At 45.7% G+C, this 13,541-nt stretch overlaps 1 pseudogene; it reads left to right on the forward strand.

Annotated features, from left to right (window-relative positions):
* Positions 1–368: 368 nt before the first annotated feature.
* Positions 369–6,344, forward strand: LOC105602033 (zinc finger protein 530-like; annotated as a pseudogene).
* Positions 6,345–13,541: the final 7,197 nt, after the last annotated feature.

The following is a 13,541-nucleotide window of genomic DNA, read 5'->3' on the forward strand; positions in this document are numbered from 1 at the left end:
AGCTGTGTATTCCCTCTGGTTCCGGAGGCTGGGTTTATTTATATTCACCAAAAACGGCCTTGGATCACAGGCTTCCAGATATATGTGTCCTTTCAGAAGTCTTTTTCCCAGCAGGACTCCACTGCTTCACGACTGTTTAAAGAGAAAGGCTGATGTCCCAAACTTTATCTCAGGGTTCCAGAATCTTCTTTGCACTTATGGCCCTCACCCTGAGAGTTTACCTGGAGGTCCTGGCAAACTGCGCTCCTAGCTCAGGCATAGAGCCCGGAGAACTACATTACCCAGAGCATTCTCCCCCGATCGCCTTCGGCGTTAAGCCAATCAGAACTCAGGAGAAGTGCACTTCCTATGTGAGCTCGCGTGGGGGCGGGACTTCCGGCACTCTCCTGGTGGCGGTCGTTTTGTCGGTTCTTGGGTGCTATCGCCCAGTCTCAGGTTCCGGAGCGACGAGTGCAGATCGAGACAGTCCGAAGGCAGACTCTTGCCACCCCAGGCCCAGGAGAGGAACCGCTCTTCTCGCGTCCCTCCGCCTCTCCTGCCGCTCCTGGCCCCGCTCCGCCCACAGAGTCCGATGGCGGCGGCGGCGCTGAGGGACCCGCCTCAGGTAAACGCTGGTACTCAGGGCCCGCGCCGCCCTCATCCCACCAGACACTAAAGCCCCGAGTGTTCACGTGCCGGCAGCCCAGGCGCCGGGGTCCAGAACGGTGAGGTGGCTGTGGGTGGGATCTTGTGACTGACTGGTGGCTCCTGGGAGAAGGTGACAGGTGGAGGGACCCCATCTGTTAGTGGGAAGTTTGGAGTTAAAATACTTTCATTTCTGGAAGCTGAGAAGTCCCTGCATGCCAGGCCCAGAGCTTAGGGATCATCTGCCTGCCCACCCACCTGTTGCTGTGGGTGGACAAAGTAATCAAAGGGACCATGAGAAGAATATGCACATCAGAGCCACCAGGCCTGGTATCTCCTCTGAGATGGGGAAATAGGGAGGTGGGTGAGCAGGGTTTGATTGGTGGGTGGATGAACTTGGGATCCTGTGAAAGAAGCTGATCATGGAACGAATTGTCGCCATCATGGCAGGCCTGTGTGACCTTTGAAGATGTGGCCATTTACTTCTTCCAGGATGAGTTGGAGGCTCCTTAATGAGACACAGAGGTTCCTGTATTGTGATGTGATGCTGGAGAACTTTGCACTTATAACGTCCCTGGGTAAGGCCTTCATATTCCTCCCAGTGTCCTCAACTGACCTCTGTCTTTTCCCATCTTTCCCCCTCTCCAGGAGACAGCTCTGTTCATTCCACAGCTGGACCATGGTCTCTGCTACCTTCCCCCCTTCCTGGCATATGTGCTGTGGGTGCCAGTGCTGAGCTGTGTGCACTGCCCCGAGCACTGTGCTCCTGAAGCAGCCCCAACATCTGCTACCCTGAGGCATGGAGGGAAGTGTCTGGGAGTCAGTCTGGCAGTCAGCCTAATAGAGCTTGCATTTCCTGCCCTCTCCTTGGCTAGGTGACTGTCCATATCTATGACACTCTGTGACCCAGATTCTTCTCTTTTTCTCTCTCTCTCTTTTTTTTTTTTTTTTTTTTTATAAATTAAGGTATAACTGACATAGGACATACTAGTTTCAGGTATATGACATAAGGATTTGATGTTTGTATATACTGCAGAATGCTCACAACAGCAAGTCTGGTTAACATCCATCACCATACAGATTTGCATGGTTTTTTTTTTTTTCCCCCTTGTGATGAGAACTTTTAATTTTAAGACTTCCTTGTGACTGTCTATATCAGGAATTCTAGACCTTGTCATGGTTACTATCTATATGGAGGTTTTTCTTGAAAGACCCTGTTTTGAGATTTTGTTGTAATACTCTTTCCTCTCCTGTGGTCTCTTGTTTCCTGAGTTGCTCTGGACCAGTGCTGACATTTCCTATCTTTCCCTAAGGACGTGTTTCATTCAGGTCTCATGTAGTTACAGAAATGGGGGGTGTTGGGGGAGCCCTGATTGCTTTACAGTATGAACAGGGCAAGATGATCTCAAAGAAGGCCTGGCCCTAGTGAGTGTCAAAGGAGGTGAGGGCATGAAAATGAGATTGTGTTTAAATCGTACTAGGAACCTACAGTGTGTCCACCAGTGTTTTGTTGCGAGTGACACTGGACACAGATCATCTCAACACTTTCTTCTGCATACTTGACACTTTCTTGATTTGTCATTTCAGTTTCTGACTGTCCCTGCCTTTCTGACCTGCGTGCATCACTTTCGTCTCCACTGCACCCTCTCTAGTTCTCCCACAGTGACTTAACACTTAATAGACATACTTCAGAGATAGTGTGGATTCGTTTCCAGATCACTGCAATAAAGTGAATCACACATTGTTTTTTGTTTCCCAGTGCATATAGAAGTTATACCATCCTTTAGTATATTGTATGCAATAAAATTATGTCTAAAAAACAATATAGCTACCTTAATTAAAAAGTACTGTTTTGCCAAAAAATCCTAACTGTTGTTTGAGCCTTCAGTGACTCATAGTTGTCACATCAAAGATCATTGATTCACAGAGCACCATAACAACTATAATAATATTGAAATAGTTTGAAAGATTGTGAGAATTACCAGAATGTGACACAGAGACACGAAGTGAGCAAATAGACTTGCTGAACTTAGCGTTGCTACAGACCTCCAATTGGTAGAAAATGTGGCAATAGAGCAAGGTGATAATGAGGTATGTCTGTAAAATGAGGTGTGTGCATATTCTTAAATAGTCCTTGAACCCAGTTGCTCAGTTCCAGTTGTATTTCCGTGGGCCTGGACACTGCCATCCTTCTGCGTAGAATGGACATGTTCTCAGCTGACAAGATCTTGCTGAAGGTTATTGGCAGAGGAGTGAGTCATTGATCCTGCCTCTCCTCATATGGCATTCATATTTATGCCCTTTGTCCTGGATAGTCTCCCTTCTGTTATCTTTAGAGGCATGTCACTGCAGAGCAGCCCTCCCTTCAAATCAGTACCTCATCCTGAAAACATTTACATGGCTTCATTCTCTGGCTTGAATGTATGTGTGTGACATGCATTTTTGTGGGACTTCCATTTCCCAGTAAAGCTCACATGCACATTATTAGTGTATCTCTGCTTTCAGATTGTTCGTGTGAAATGGAGGAGGATGAGGTGATACCTTCTGAGCAGAGCCTTTCTGTAGGAGAGTCGCAGGTCAGGACGTCTCGGTCAGGTCCGGAGTTCTCAGTCAGGTCCATCCACCCAGAAGAGTCATCTCTCTGAGAAATGTGTCCCAGTCTTAAAAGATATTTTGCAGCTGACTGAGCTTCAGGCAGCATATCCTGGGCAGACACCATACTTTGGTGGGTGCTCCAGAGGCTTCTGGTTGAACCCAAACCTTCACCAGTACCAAGAGCATGGCAGTGGAGAAAAAGTCTTTAAAATGGACATGAACAGGGCCTCGATTGTGATGAGCTGCATATTCTATTTGTCAGGGAAGCCCGTCCCTAGTGAGGAGACTGGAAAGGACTTCCTAGCTACCTTGGGCCTTCCTCAGCACCAGGCCACTCTCAACGGTGAGAAGCCACCCAGCAGCATTGAGTGTGAGGAGGCCTTAAACAATGGAGAAAGTCATCTGAAGTGGATTGAATGCAAGAAAGTTTTTGGCAACACTCATACACTTCACCACCAGAGAGTTTGCACTGGAGAGGGTCTTGATGAGTGTGACAAATGCAGATACAGATTTGTTCAGCACCAGCAAATTCACATTGGAGAGAGGCCCGATGAGTGTAGTGAATGTGGAAAACTCTTTAGCCATAAAACCCACCTCATTTGACACTGGAGAGTTCACACTGGAGCAAAGCCTTATGAGTGCAGTGACTGTGGGAGATCATTTGGCCAGAAATCCGATCTCATTCAACACCAAAGAGTTCATACTGGAGAAAGGCCTTATGAGTGCAGTGAATGTGGGAAATCTTTTATCCAGAAATCCATCCTCATTAAACACCAGAGAGTTCACACTAATGAAAGGCCTTATAAATGCAGTGAATGTGGGAAGATGTTTAACCAAAGTTCTGGCCTCCTTCAACACAAAAGGGCTCACACTGGAGCAAGGCCTTATGAGTGTGGTGAATGTGGGAAATCATTTATCTGTAAAACCCATTTCATTTGACACTGGAGAGTTCACACTGGTTAGACCTTATGAATGACTTGAATGTGGAAAATCTTTTAGTGAGAAATCTCTCCTTGTTCAACACCAAAAAGTTCACACTGGAGAAAAGCCTTATGAGTGCAGTGGATGTGGGAAATCCTTTAGTCAGAAATCTGTCCTCATTCAACACCAAAGGGTTCACACTGGAGAAAAGCCTTATGAATGCAGTGAATGTGGAAAATCCTTTCGCTGCAAAACCCATCTCATTCGACACTGAACAGTGCACACTGGAGCAAAGCCTTATAAGTGCAATGAATGTAGGAAATCTTTTACTCAGCATTCTAGTCTCCTCCGACACAGGAGAGCTCGTGTGCAGTGAATGTCGGAAATCCTTTAGCTGCAAATCTAATGTCAGTCAACACCAAAGAATTCACACTGGGAAAAGGCCTTGCATACACATTGAATGTATGCTTTTTCCTTCCTTAGTATAGTTGTAGTGGAGGTAAGTATCTGTGAGGAAACATCCACCTAAGTTAAATCTTGTATTTGGATGTCCACAGACTGGAGATTGATTCACTGTGAATTTCACAGTTGTGTGGGAAGCACGTGTAACCTGCCAGGTTCACTGCCACTTTCTTTGCCAGAAACCATCTCACCTCTAGCATCTGGCATGTCCTGATGGTTGGCATCACTCACTATCCTGGTGTGTTCAGAGCAACTGGCCTCTGTACACTCCAACGTGTTGGAGGAAATTATGACTATCATCAGCCCTTAAGGAGTCTTCATCCCCTTTTTTCCTGACAAGTTAGGACCTGGACCTGGCCATGTGTTGGCTCAAAGACTCTACCTGAGTCCTTGCAAAGAACTAGCTTTTATAGGGACACAGTTGGTCTCAGGTTGTGCTCGTGATGGAGTTTTCCAGCTTTCAAGTCACTGAACCAGAAATTGCCTATTGCATGCTACTCTGATTTGTATAATAATAAAGGCCTTATTGTTTAAACACCTTAGTCTTGGAAATGCTCTTCACTGTGTGGAATAGTTTGAAAGCACAATAGGACTGTCAACCTGAGGGGTAAATTACTTTTGTATTGGAGATCCAAACTTCAGGTGCCTGAGATGGCCGAATATGGCAGTTTGTAACAGTTTGCATTGCTGCCAAGGCCTCCTAAGAAAGACTACTTTGTATTATAATTTTCTGCCTGGATGCCAGAGGTCTATGGATTCTATTACTGGAGACAACATGAATTTGTTTTTCCTTGCTTAAAGGGGATAATGCACAATGTCGAGCTATGCTGAGGGGAATCTTAACCACAGTTCTCCTCCAAAGGAGCCATGTACCCTGATACCAAGAATTCTGTAGGCTAGTGTCCGTGGTTGTAAGACTGCAGGGGCAGGGGAGACCACAGTTTGTATGGGAACATTGGTTACTAGAGAGGGGAGGAGACTGCAGCAAGCTGTGTGGAAGAAGGTACCTCTTCTAAAGATACAGCCACAAATGTTCTACTGAGTGACTACAGGATGAGTATGTCCAGAAATCTCAGGACCTCCAGGTATGTTTATGTTGTGAAGTCATTGGCAGACAAAATAAGGGGTTGGGGGGATTCTTCTAGCCTTTCTGAGCTGTTCACCTCAAGACCATTGCTATACAGGCAACAAAAGCAGTGTGGAGAGATACTGTGTCCAGACATGTGGTTTGTGATCCAGTCAGCAGTCCTCTTGACTCAGTGGGAGATGGCCTTCATTGTTTGCCAATATTTCCTGTCACTGGGACGAGACAGCACCTCAAGTCTTAAGGATTGAGATAGTGGAGTCATTTTCTGAAGAATCGGGCATTTAGATTTTTATTTGGATTTTTATTATGGAACCAGTTTTTAAACCTCTGTGAAGGTATGGAATAACTTGTACATATTCAAAGTGTACAGTTTGAGAAGTTTTTACCTGTATGCACTTGTGAGACCATTATTATGATAATGAGTATACCTGTCACCTGCATATTTTCCTTATGTTTTATAGTCTCCTGACTCGCCCTGGCTGTACAGACAACCATTTATGTACATTCCTTTACAATGGATTGTATTTTTAGAATTTTATGATTGATCATGAAATGTTCACATCTTTTTCTGATTTCATTGATTCTATTTTGTTATTTTGTGATTCATTAATCGTTCATTAAATGTTCATTTAATGAATTGTTCATTAAATATAAATTAATTGTTCATTAATTCATTAAACGTTCCTTATAGGAACATTCTTATTTTTCAGTACTTTTCTCTTCCATGTATAATTGACTGTTCATCCATTCATCTATTTATGGATATTTGAGTTATTTCAAGTGTTTTCTTGTACAGTCACTCAGTCATGTCCAAATCTTTGCGACCCCATGGACTGCAATGCCAGGCTTCCCTGTCCTTCACCATCTCCTGAAGCTTGCTCAAACTTATGTCCATGGAGTCAGTGATGGCATCCAACCATCTCATCCTCTGTCGTCCCCTTCTCCTGCCTTCTATCTTTCCCAGCATCAGGGTCTTTTCCAATGAGTAGGCTTTTCACATCAGGTGTCCAGAGTATTGGCACTTCAGCTTCAGCAACAGCCTTTGCAATGAATAGTCAGGGTTGATTTCCTTTAGGATTGACTGCTTTGATTTTCCAGTCCAAGGGATTCTCAAGAGAATTCTCCAACACCACAATTCAAAAGCATCCATTCTTCAGCTCTCAGCCTTCTTTGTGATCCAACTCACATCCATACGTGACTTGGAAAAACCATAGCTTTGACTATATGGACCTTTGTTGGCAAAATACTGTCTTTGTTTTTTAATATGCTGTCTAGGTTTGTCATAGCTTTTCCTCCAGGGAGCAAGGGTCTTTTAATTTCATGGCTGCAGTTCCTGCCTGCAGTGTTTTTGGAGCCCAAGAAAGTAAAATCTTTCACTGTTTCCATTGTTTCCCCATCTATTTGCCATGAAGTAATGGGACTGGATGCCATGATCTTAGTTTTTTTAATGTTGAGCTTTAAGCCAGCTTTTCACTCTCCTCTTTCACTTTCATCAAGAGGCTCTTCAGTTCCTCTTTAGTCCAAGGAACCTGCTCATGTGCCCACAGCCCAGGAAATGGGGTCCAGGACGGTTAGGTGGTCGTGTGTGGACTAACGGACTGTGAGGCTTGGGATGGACTGATGGGCTGTGTCTGATGGACTGTGTGATGGCGAGTGGGAAAGGGACCCACAGGCGCAGAGGCTTGGAGGTTGGACTGTGGTGGGAGATTTCGAAAAAAACTGGGATCTGTCTTGTATCTGCCTAGAGCAGAGAGTGTGAGGTGGAGTCTCGCCTAGACTGTCAAGCTGAGAGTTTTGTGGGCTCAGACAGTAAAGAATCCGCCTGCAATGTGGGAGACCTGGGTTCAATGCCTGGGTGGGAAAGATTCATCAGAGAAGGGAATGGCAACCCACTCTAGTATTCTTGCCTGGAGAATTCCATGGATGGGGGAGTCTGGCAGGCTACAGTCTGTGGAGTCACAAAGAGTCGTACAGGACTGAGCAGTTAACAATTTCACTTTCACTTCTGAGAACCCATTGAGCCATGGAGAGCTGTGAAGAGAAGAAAGACACAGTCTGATTTAGGATTTTCTAAGAGCTACTCAGAGAACAGACTGAAATGGGAGTGATGCGAGCACTGAGGTGCAGGGAGGGTGAGTCCTTGTCCAGCATAGCTGCAAAGAGGCAGCTCAGCTGACTGAAGCACAGAGTTTAGTCTTTTAACCCGAGGTTATCTGGTCTCCAGGGTTGGTGAGAGGTACAGGGGAGGTTTGAACCCCTGGGAATGCACCTCTATTGCTTGCTTCTACTCACAGATCCCCATGGCTAAAGAATCACTTAATGGAACCTACACAGAGAAGTGGAGGGTGTCCCAGGCCCTCGCTGGTTTGGATCTGATTCATAGAACCTGAGATTGTGGTGTCCTAGGACTCTTTGCCTGCCATTTTCCCAGGCCTTGGGTCTGGGGACCTGGGAGAAATCATCTAGACTCATTCTGAGTTCAGGCCAAAGGATTTTTCTGGAGGAATTGCTCTTTCTGCCACCAATGGGAAAAGGTGTAGATTATCTTAGGAACACCTACCAGCATGTGCAAGTCCTTGGTTGGGTGGCCGCACCTGGGAACAGGGCGCACACAGACCTTTCTTTTAGGAACAGAGAGCAGGGGGAGAGGAGTCGGTCTTGTAATGTGGTTGCCTGTGAAGCTGGGCATCTGCTGTGGAAGTAACGCAGATTTGGAACAGAGCAGGGAGATAACCTTACTTCCAGGCTTCATCTGATTACAGAGTGGAAAACAGACTTCGGAAGGAGGAAGGCTGACCAGGGAGGAGGCTACTGCAGAAGTCCTGATGCATGGTCACGGACCAGAGTAGTGGCTGTGGAGGTGGAAGAAGTGGTTGGATTCTGGATTCATTATTTGAGATAGGCTGCCCAGATTTTCTGATTTTGAGGGTGAGGGAGAAAGCTAAGAGTCAGGGTTGATGGTAAAGCTTTGGTCTTGCAACTGAAAGCCTGGAAGCTTCACTAACTTCGAGATGAGATGTTCAGTAGTAAGAGTGATTTTCCTTGGAGATACAGGAGTTTTTGTTTTTGACTGGGTTTCCATTCTGAGATTTTTTTTTTTTCGGAGAACAAATGAGTGGTGGCATCAGGTAGGCAGCTGGCAGAGAAGTCTGGGACTCTGGTGTGCGGTTCAGCATGTGTGTGTGAACTCAATTGCTTCTGACTCTTTGCAACCCCTTGAACTGTAGCTCTCCAGGTTCCTCTGCCCATGGAATTTTCCAGGCAGGTGTACTGGGGCAGTTGCTATTTTCTACTCCAGGGTCTGTTCAACGAGGGGTTGAACCAGTGTCTCGTGCTTGGCTGGTGGGTTCTTTACCACTGAGCAACCTGGTAAGCCTGGTAGAGAGTTTAGTTCAGCTCAGTTCAGTCGCTCAGTCGTGTCCAACTCTGTGACCCCATGAAACACAGCATGCCAGGCCTCCCTGTCCATCACCAACTCCTGGAGTTCACTCAAACTCATGTCCATCAAGTCGGTGATGCCATCCAGCCATCTCATCCTGTGTCCCCTTTTCCTCTTGCCCTCAATCCCTCTCAGCATCAGAGTCTTTTCCAGCGAGTCAACTCTTCGCATGAGGTGGCCAAATTACTGGAGTTTCAGCTTTAGCATCATTCCTTCCAATGATCCTTCAGGACTGATCTCCTTTAGGATGGACTGGTTGGATCTCCTTGCACTCCAAGGGACTCTCAAGAGTCTTCTCCAACACCACAGTTCAAAAGCATCAATTCTTCGGCTCTCAGCTTTCTTCACAGTCCGACTCTCACATCCATACATGACCATAGGAAAAACCATAGCCTTGACTAGACGGACCTTAGTCGGCAAAGTAATGTCTCTGCTTTTGAATATACTATCTAGGTAGAGAGTTATAGGTATCTAAAATTCACATATGATTCAGTATGACTAATGTTAAAGCGACAGTTAGGGACAGGTAAGAGATTTTCAAATGGTGTTGGGATCCATGAGAGGTCATGGGTAGAACTGGATACTGTTTTGTTTTGCCCTGTTCTCTGGGGTGAGTCCAAGGAGATGACTGTGGTGTGGGACAAGGAGTTGGCAGAGGCTGCAAAGACGCAGCTGTGGGGTCTGGAGATGTGAGAGAGCTACATGTGGAGGTAGCATGAATTGATGGCTCTTGGGCCCTGGTATAGGATATATAAGGGTAACGGGTGTTGTGAGGCGTGAACTGGAAGATCCCATGGGAATTGCCTGGCAGGAAGGGATGTTTAGTTGCTCAGTCATGTCTGACTCTTTGCAACCCCATGGTCTGTAGCCTGCCAGGCTCCTCTGTCCATGGGATTTTCCACGCAAGAATATTGGAGAGGGTTACCATTTCCCTCTCTAGGGAATCTTCCCGACCCAGGGATCAAACTGGGGTCTCCTGCATTGTTGGGGGATTCTTTGCCGGCTGAGCCACCAGGGAAGCCCTGGCAGGAACGGATTGTGTCCTGCAATTCTGTCCCTGAGCATCTCTCTGATGGCATCTCTTTGCCTCCCTGTGTGTAGTTGTTGAGGGCGGGGCACCATGATGAGTGGAACCATGAGTGGAGAGCAGTACTGGTGGCTTCAGGTTCTGGTATCTCATCTGAAGTCGAGAGTCCAAGAGAAACCTGGGTGTGCGGTAGATGTGTGCAGGATGGATTGTGGATCATCAGAGAGAGGACAGGCGGTTTCATCTGTCCCCATCATGACAGGGCAACATGACTGGAGGACGTGGCTCTGTATTTTCCTGGGAGGAATGGAGCCTCCTTAATGAGGCTGAGAGGCGCCAGTACCGTGACGTGATGCTGCAGGTCTTTGCACTTATATCCTCCCTGGGTAAGGCCTGCACAATCACCCACTGTGACCTGGGCTAGACTTTGCCTTTCTGCTTTTCCTTAGGGGCTGCTCTGTCCTTCCTGCATTCAAACCATGGGGATTAATTTTTTCCCTAGTTCCTTGGGTGGATACTATTGTTGCCAGGGCTGAGTTGTTTGCTCTACCCTTTTCTGTCCTTGGAGTGTCAGTACCTGCTCTTCTGAAGCCTAGTAGGAAGCTGAATGGATCCCATCTTGCTTGTCCTTTCCGTGGTTGGATCACTTTGCAGACCCATGATTGCTTGGTTTGGCTCCCTTCTCACAGTTCTTTCACACTTGCCTGTGCTGAGAATTGCCATCACTGAGGTGGGCACTACTTAGGTGCTCAATGAGCTATTTTCCTGATACCCTCATCTGAGGTTCTTTTGTAACACTTAGTTTTCTTTTCTGTGATCGGTCATGTGATAAGTTTCTCTGGGCTGGTACTGGCCATTTACCTGTCTTGCCTTTCCCTCAGGACTTTAGCTTTCTAGGTTCCATGTAGTTGCTCAGAATGGGTTGCAGGGGAGACCTGGATGTCTCACAGAATGGATATCAGTCCTACCATGGCAAGATGGAATACAGAGGCCTGGGCTAGGTGAGATGAGAACATGACGTCAGAGTTCACATCTTACCAGGAACCTGTTTAGTGTTTTGGAGCCATTGCTGGGTACCACACCTCGTTTACATCTTTTCCCTCATTCTTTATACTTGGCCAACTTGTCATTTTAACTCTGACCTTTAGTTCCTGGCTTCACCCAACGTTTCTGCCTCCACCTGTTCCCCCTTCCTCTCTACTGCTGCCTCTGTAGACAGACAGACATCTGTCTTCTCTGAGGATGCTGTGGTGACTGACACACTATGAGGACCTGTCTGGTGGCAAAGGTGAGATGACTTCTGCCGTAAAACCTGGCAGTGACTTAATTATGGCAAGGGTCCTGAGCAGGTAAAATATGAAACACAGCTCCTGAAGACTTCTCACATATCTGAAACCCATGGCAGATGGCTCCTCATAGAGGCTCTCTAGTGCTATCACACTGAGCAGAGAGCACATTTCTTGAAGGTGAAAGGCCATTACCTCATGTACATTTTGTCATGCAGAAAGCTTGGTTTTTTTCCCACATAAGTAGAATTCTCAAAACTTGAGGTCTAAATTGAGATTTTGGTGTTCAGTCAGAGCAGATCGTTAACTGAAGGCTTTCTCATGTTGGCTGTACTCTTGAGGCCTTCATCTAGTGTGAAATTTACGGTGCTGAATGAGGTTGTACTTTTGGCTAAATGATTTTCCACATTCAACTGCATTGATAAGGTTTTTCTCTAGTGTGAATTCTCCGATGTAGAGTGAGTCTGAATCTTTTTCTAAAGGATTTCCCATATTCCATGCACTCATAAGGACTTGCTCCTGCATGAACTCTTTGGTGTTGAATGAGGCTGGAGCTTTGGTTAAAAGATTTCTCACATTTGGAGAAGTGGAAGAAAGTCACATAATTTTTTGATCTCCCAGCTAAAATAAAAGTTATGTTTATACTGTAGCCTATTGTGTGCAATAGCACTATAATCCAAAAAAAAAGGACTACTTTATTTATTTAAAGTATAGGCGTACTTTTTATTTAAAAGATACTTTATTAAAAAAGAAAAAACCCTAACCATCATCTGAGCCTTCAGTGATAAGTCTCTCTTATCCCTAACACAGCTGAAACTCACAAAAACCTTAAGTCTTCCATCTGTAAGTGTTTTTGAATAAAGGAAATGAGTGGAGTGTGACTGGACTCAGGGTGACATTTGCCTGGATCATCAAAAAAGCAAGAGAGTTCCAGAGAAACATCTATTTCTGCTTTATTGATTATGCCAAAGACTTTGACTGTGTGGATCATAATAAACTGTGGAAAATTCTGAAAGAGATGGGAATACCAGAGCACCTGACCTGCCTCTTGAGAAATCTGTATGCAGGTCAGGAAGCAACAGTTAGAACTGGACATGGAACAACAGACTGGTTCCAAATAGGAAAAGGAGTACATCAAGGCTGTATATCGTCACCCTGCTTATTTCACTTCTATGCAGAGTACATCATGATAAGCGCTGGACTGGAAGAAACACAAGCTGGAATCAAGATTGCCAGGAGAAATATCAGTAACCTCAGATACGCAGATGATACCACCCTTATGGCAGAAAGTGAAGAGGAACATAAAAGCCTCTTGATGAAAGTGAAAGTGGAGAGTGAAAAAGTTGGCTTAAAGCTCAACATTCAGAAAACAAAGATCTTGGCATCTGGTCCCATCACTTCATGGTAAATAGATGGGGAAACAGTGTCAGACTTTATTTTTGGGGGCTCCAAAATCACTGCAGATGGTGATTGCAGTGAAATTAAAAGACACTTACTCCTTTCCTTGGAAGGAAAGTTATGACCAACCTAGATAACATTAAAAAGCAGAGAGATTACTTTGCCAACAAAGGTCCGTCTAGTCAAGGCTATGGTTTTTCCAGTGGTCATGTATGGATGTGAGAGTTGGACTGTGAAGAAAGCTGAGAGCCGGAGAATGGATACTTTTGAACTGTGGTGTTGGAGAAGACTCTTGAGAGTCCCTTGGACTGCAAGGAGATCCAACCAGTCCATTCTAAAGGAGATCATTCCTGGGTGTTCATTGGAAGGACTGATGCTAAAGCTGAAACTCCAATAGTTTGGCCATCTCATGCGAAGAGTTGACTCACTGGAAAACACTCTGATGCTGGGAGTGATTGGGGGCAGGAGGAGAAGGGGAAGACAGATGATGAGCTGGTTGGATGGCATCACCAACTGGATGGACATGAGTTTGAGTGAACTCGGGGAGTTGGTGGTGATGGACAGGGAGGCCTGGCGTGCTGTGATTCATGGGGTCGCAAAGAGTCGGACACGACCGAGCGACTGAACTGAACTGAACTTAGGTCTTGGAGCTTTGGGGAATATCTGAGAGGACATTTCTAAGCGTTTCTTCCATCCCTACAG

Source organism: Ovis aries, chromosome 14, assembly GCF_016772045.2.
Source record: "Ovis aries strain OAR_USU_Benz2616 breed Rambouillet chromosome 14, ARS-UI_Ramb_v3.0, whole genome shotgun sequence".
NCBI lineage: Eukaryota > Metazoa > Chordata > Mammalia > Artiodactyla > Bovidae > Ovis > Ovis aries.